This window comes from Triticum dicoccoides, chromosome 7B (genome assembly GCF_002162155.2).
Source record: "Triticum dicoccoides isolate Atlit2015 ecotype Zavitan chromosome 7B, WEW_v2.0, whole genome shotgun sequence".
NCBI lineage: Eukaryota > Viridiplantae > Streptophyta > Magnoliopsida > Poales > Poaceae > Triticum > Triticum dicoccoides.
The window spans coordinates 728,942,500-728,949,127 of NC_041393.1; the positions used below are offsets into that span (position 1 = coordinate 728,942,500).

The 6,628-nt window shown below is 50.3% G+C and overlaps 1 pseudogene; it reads left to right on the forward strand.

Annotated features, from left to right (window-relative positions):
* Positions 1–3,844: 3,844 nt before the first annotated feature.
* On the forward strand, positions 3,845–6,162 carry LOC119335832 (annotated as a pseudogene).
* The last annotated feature ends 466 nt before the right edge of the window (positions 6,163–6,628 follow it).

Genomic DNA, 6,628 nt, shown 5'->3' on the forward strand with positions numbered 1-6,628 from the left:
CTTTTCCGTGCATACGTTGCTGGTCCTCCCGTGCCTCTGGTGTATCTTTTGTCTTCCCATACACGCCCAAAAAGCCAAGTAGGGTCACGCAAAGATTCTTCGTCACGTGCATCACGTTGATTGCGGAGCGGACCTCTAGATCTTTCCAATATGGTAGGTCCCAAAATATAGATTTCTTCTTCCACATGGGTGCGCGTCCGTCAGCGTCCTTCGGAACAGGTTGTCCGCCAGGACCCTTTCCAAAGATTACCTTCAAATCCTTGACCATATCATGTACATCAGCACCAGTACGGTGGCGAGGCTTCGTCCGGTGATCCGCCTCAACATTGAAATGCTTGCCTTTCTTTCTTACGTGATGCCTTGTCGGAAGAAATCGACGATGTCCCAGGTACACATTCTTCCTACAACTATCCAAATATATACTGTCGGTATCATCCAAACAGTGCGTGCATCCGTGGTATCCCTTGTTTGTCTGTCCTGAAAGGTTACTGAGAGCAGGCCAATCATTGATGGTCACGAACAGCAACGCCTTTAGGTCAAATTCTTCCTGTCTGTGCTCAACCCACACACGTACACCTGTTCCATTCCACAGCTGTAATAGTTCTTCAAGTAATGGCCTTAGGTACACATCAATGTCGTTGCCGGGTTGCTTAGGGCCTTGGATGAGCACTGCATCATAATGAACTTCCGATTCATTCACAACCAAGGAGGAAGGTTATACAAACATAGAGTCACAGGCCACGTGCTATGGTTGCTGCTCTGCTCCCCAAAAGGATTAATGCCATCTGCGCTTAGACCAAACCATACGTTCCTTGGGTCACCGCAAACTCCTCCCAGTACTTTCTCTCGATTTTTCTCCACTGCGAACCGTCAGCGGGTACTCTCAACTTTCCGTCTTTCTTACGGTCTTCTGCGTGCCACCGCATCGCCTTCGCATGCTCCTTGTTTTGGAACAAACGTTTCAACCGTGGTATTATAGGAGCATACCACATCACCTTGGCAGGAATCTTCTTCCTGGGGCGCTCACCCTCGACATCACCAGGGTCACCGCGACTGATCTTATCGCAATGCACCGCATACCGGGCAAGCGTTCAAATACTCGTACTCACCGCGGTAGAGGATGCAGTCATTAGGGCATGCATGTATCTTTTGCACCTCTAACCCTAGAGGGCAGAAAGCCTTCTTTGCTTCATACGTACTGTCGGGCAATTCGTTGTCCTTTGGAAGCATATTCTTTATCATTACCAGCAACTTTCCAAATCCCTTGTCAGATACACCATTCTCTGCCTTCCATTGCAGCAATTCAAGTGTGGTGCCCAACTTTTTTTTGTCAGCTTCGCAATTCGGGTACAACAATTTCTTGTGATCCTCTAACATGCGCTGCAACTTCATCCTCTTCAGATCACTTGCGCAGTTTCTCTTTGCATCGGCAATGGCCCGACCTAGATCATCAGCGGGCTCATCTAATGCCTCTTCTTCAGCTTCTTCCCGCATTGCCGGCTCAGCTTCTTCCCCCATTGTTGTATCATCGTATTCAGGGAACCCATGGCCAGGATAGCCGTCGTCGTCCTCTTCTTCTTCATTGTCTTTCATCATAACCCCTATTTCTCCGTGCTTGGTCCAAACATTATAGTGGGGCATGAAACCGGACTTAAATAGGTGGACGTGAATGGTTTTTGACGTAGAGTAACTATGACCATTCTTACAGCCAGCACATGGACAAGGCATAAAACCATCCGCCCGCTTGTTTGCCTCAGCGGCCCGCAGAAAAGTATGCACGCCATTAATGAACTCGGGAGAGCATCGGTCATCATACATCCATTGTCGGCTCATCTTCATTACACAACACCGAATAGACCAAATTAATACAAGTTCATACATAAAGTTCATATACAGCACTTAATTAAATGCAACATACAAATAACTCTCTAACTAAAGAATTTAAATGCAACAACAAATGCGATGAAGACCGCAACTAAGATAACAATTGATCCAATAGCATAATGATACCAAGCCACGCTATCAAAGGTATATTTTCTAATCTTTCTAATCTTCAACCTCATTTTCTCCATCTTGATCTTGTGATCATCGACGACATCGGCAACATGCAACTCCAATTCCATCTTCTCCCCCTCAATTCTTTTCAATTTTTCTTTCAAATACTCGTTTTCTCTTTCAACTAAATTTAACCTCTCGACAATAGGGTCGGTTGGAATTTCCGGTTCACATACCTCCTAGATAAAAATATCTATGTCAACTTGATGGGCATAATTTGTCATAAACACGAAATGCAACAACTAGTTTTAAAAGAGAATATACCACATCCGAATCATAATAAGGACGAGGGCCGACGGGGACGGATATCAAAACCATGGCACTATGTATAACAAACAACGTACGTGTAAGATAATTATACGAGTAACTATATATCCAAATCACACAAACATCAATTTGGTAATGTAAAACATTAAACAAGAGCCTCACCACAAGGTGGTGCCGGCGACGGGACGGTGCGGGCGATCGACGGTGGTTACAACAGAGATTTAGAAGGCACTAAGTAAACCACACCTACATATGCAAACTAAATGTTATTTTTGACCTCAAATTGCATATAAATCAAATACTAGCAAATATAATTCCTCCCAAATTAATCACTATACAAAGCATTGCAAGAGCTAATCTAGCAATGAGAGTTGAAAGGACAAAGTTGCTAACCTTCGTGATCATTTGAATGGATGGGGGCCTTCAAATATTGACAAATTTTGGGCAAAATTTGTGAGGAGCTCGAGGAAGAGAGGGGAAGAACAGAGGAAGTGAGGGGAAAGGGGAAGAACAGAGTGGTTCGGGTGGACGAAGGGTTTATGTACGTCGACCTTTAGTACCGGTTCGTGTCATGAACCGGTACTAAAGGTGCTGAAGAGGCCCCAGACTGACAACACCCTGCCACCTCTCTCTTTAGTACCGGTTCGTGGCACGAACCGGTGCTAAAGGTTCTCCACGAACCGGTACTAATGAGAACGGCCGGCTAGCCGTTGGAACCGGCACTAATGGACACATTAGTGCCGGCTCAAAATCAAACTGGCACTAATGTGTCTTATATTAGGTCCTTTTTCTACAAGTGATACGGCGTCTGCTAGAGATGTTCTTAATATTGCGAAGGTGCTCATAGGGGCAAGAATAAGATGTGTTTACGTGCGTTCATTGATGTGAGTGTATGCCTGTATATATGAGCTACTTCAATTGTACTATATGTTAAAAGAAAACTAAAGACCTGTCGTTCAGAAATATAGGACAATGTGTTTCTTTAAGGCGGGGAAGAGGGAGACCATTATCATAGTTTTGTTGGACTAGATTGGCAACGTTATCTCCAATCCAAGTCTAAGGCGCAATATAAAATGCCAAATTGAATCCGTCTGATCTCAGAGAAGTATTTATTTCCCTTTCTGTTAATGTTCACCAGATCTGAGCTCGGTCCGGTCTGATCTTAATTATTTGTGTCATGAACACATGATTGACAATAATTAAGGGAAATTCTCATCAGAAAAGGCCAATAATCTAGGGCTAGATGCCCCATTTCTTGACATTCAGTTTCTCTGGTCAAATGTATGGATTAGCTACCTCAAAAAACAATGTTCAAGTATGCTTCATCGTGAATGTCATGCAGTGATGCATGATATACTTATTAAGAAGCATCTAATAATTGTTTGTCAAAGTTTTTTCCATCCTGCAAGTCTGTGTAGAGGGAGCATATTCACCTGGGATATCCCATCCTTTGTACGGCCTTCCAAATGACGACCAGTCAGCTTCCCGTACAAAAAGAATAAAAACTGGTCCACGGGGATTACGTACACACTACACATACTCTCCTCCCTCCCGTGTTCTCTTCCTTTGGCTGGCTGGCTGGCTTCTTCCACCGCGCGCCATTCCCTGCCGTGCCAGTGCCGGGAGAGCAAGAAACCTTCCGTAGAAGCTCAGTTGGAGGGATCGACCGAGCGATTTAGCTAGCTGGGTACATGGAGGAGGCGGCAGCTGGCGCCGGCGAGGAGGAGGTGTACTGCGCGGTGGCGAAGGAGCACTGGAACTGGAAGGCTAACCTGCGGTGGGTGCTCGCCAACTTCCCCGGCCGCCGCCTGGTGCTCGCCCACGTCCACCGCCCGCCGCACCGCATCAACATGAGTAAGTGTTTCATCAATTACTTCCTCCAAATCAATGGAGCAAGTAGCTTACGATCTCATCCTCGCTGGTTTATCCTCCGGCCGGTGGATGGATGGATGCAGTGGGGGCGTGGGTGCCGGTGAGCCAGGTGGGAGCAGCCATGGTGGCCGCGTGCAGGAAGTGGGAGGAAGACGAGGCCAGCGAGGCCCTCGACCACCTACTCCGCATCTGCAAAGCCCACCGGGTGCGTGCGTTTGTTCACAAGTCAATGTCATCTGCAGCAAATTAGGTGGCTCAACTGATTGAACTCCTGATCGCGCTAATCATTCGGTGGTTGTGGCCCTGTGGGTCCTTCAGGTCCTCGCGCGCAAGCTCATCGTGTCCGGCGACGACGTGGCGGGTGTGCTGGCGCAGCTCGTCGCCGACCATGGCGTCGGCGAGCTCGTCATGGGCGCCGCCGCCGACCGGGCCTACTCGAGGTATGTATGTGTGGACGGTTACGGCGAGCTGGCACGTTACAGTCGGCCTGCCTCTTGCGTGCGGACAATGTGATGGATGCTACGTTGTTCTCAGGAAGATGCGGGCGCCCAAGTCCAAGAAGGCGGCCCTCCTGCAGGATCTGGTTCGTCTGCAAAGGAAAGCTCATCTGCACCAGGTATGTTGTGCTGTCCATTTATGCGATATTGTTCATTCTTGAGTCTTGGCACGTATAGAGAGGCCAGTGGAGAGCGGCTGATAAGCAGAGGAGAGCCATCCACGGCGAGCACCAGCCCACGGCCAACCGCCTCCGACTGCTCGACATCGGCATCCTCGTCGCACCGCAATTGGCGGAGAAGCTCGAGGACGAAGAGACTCGACCGCAACCGGAAGCTGCGGTGCAATCCATGCCCGTGACAGACGGTGATCAAGGTGTCAGTGTGTTGCGGTTCGGTTTACCGGAGCTGGAGGAGGCGACAGGCCGTTTCGACGAGTCCGCCAGGATCGGCAGTGCCGGCAATGGTCGCACCGGCGTGTACAGAGGAAGCCTGCGCGGCATGAGCGTCGCCGTCAGGGTCATCTCCCCGGAAGCCGCCGTCCGCGAGACACGGTTCGCTCGCGAGGCCGACGCCATCGGCAGGGTGGGGCACCCAGGCATCGTGGCGTTCGTCGGCGCGTGCGCGGAGGCGCACGCCGTGGTGCACGAGCTCGTGCCGGGCGGTAGCCTGGAGGACCGCCTCACTCAAGAAGGCGACGGGACGCCGCCGCTGCCGTGGAGAGCGCGGTGCGCCGTGGCGTACCAGGTATGCTCTGTTCTGGCATTCCTTCACTCGTCAGCGAAGACGGTGCACGGTGACGTCCGCCCGACGAACATCCTCCTGCTCGACGACGACGAGGAGGTGCACCGCCCCTCCGGCAGCAAGCTCGCCGGCGTCGGCATGCGCGGGCTCGTGTCGGAGCAGCAGCGGGCCGGCCGCGAGGCGCTGGCGTACGTGGACCCACGGTACCTCGCGACGGGGGAGCCGACCACACAGTGGGACTTTCACGGCCTGGGCATCGTGCTCCTCCGGCTGGTCACGGGCATGACAGCGCGCGCGGCCAAGAAGGCGGCTCGGGAGGCCGCCGCCGGCGGGCGCAGGGCCTGGAGCGATGTTGTGGACGCGAGCGCGGGAGGGTGGCCGACGAAGCTTGCCACCGAGGTCGCGCTCCTCGGCCTGCGATGCTGCGCCGTGAGCGACGGCCGAGAGCCGTGTCACCCGGCCGGTGAGCTGCTCGAGGAGGCGCTTACCGTGCTGAAGGCCGCGATGGACGCCGCACCAGGCAGGGCGTGGTCGTCATCATTGTTATCATCGTCGGAGACGAAGGCGTCTCACGGCGGCGGATCCGAGTGCCACCAGCAGCAGCAGGTCCACAAGCTAGTTGATGCAGCGGCACAATGATTGTTCTGCTCCCTCCGTTTATTAAATATAAGTGTTTGTAGAGATTTTACTATAGACTACTCCTATATACAAAGTAAAATGTTTAAATCTACGCTCTAAAATGTATCTATATACAAACGTATGTGGTTTATAGTAAAATCTCTATAAAGATTTATATTTAAAAACAGAAAAAGTAGGGTAGACAACATGGACTCATTGTCTGGAGACGGGGACGCAGATGATCGGTTGAGCGCACCTATGCACGTCTTATCCTAGGAGTTTCTTCGGAAACTTGAACCGGTAGATTTGAAGATTGACAAAGTTGCCACATCCATCTCATAGTCAATAAACATATCATACAACCGAAAGAATAATGCCGAAACGATTGAAATAAATTCAGAAAATATGTGAGCATCCATGCCAAGTCTAATACTATTTGAATCCGATGGATTAGTTCCACTATAAAGAATGGTTTTGCTTGGTATTCTAATTCAGTATTCATACACTGTTCATTCACTTAACTTAAACTAAGGGTGTGTTTGGTTGTCTAAGTGGCTTTAGCCTGCATCTCATGGGGG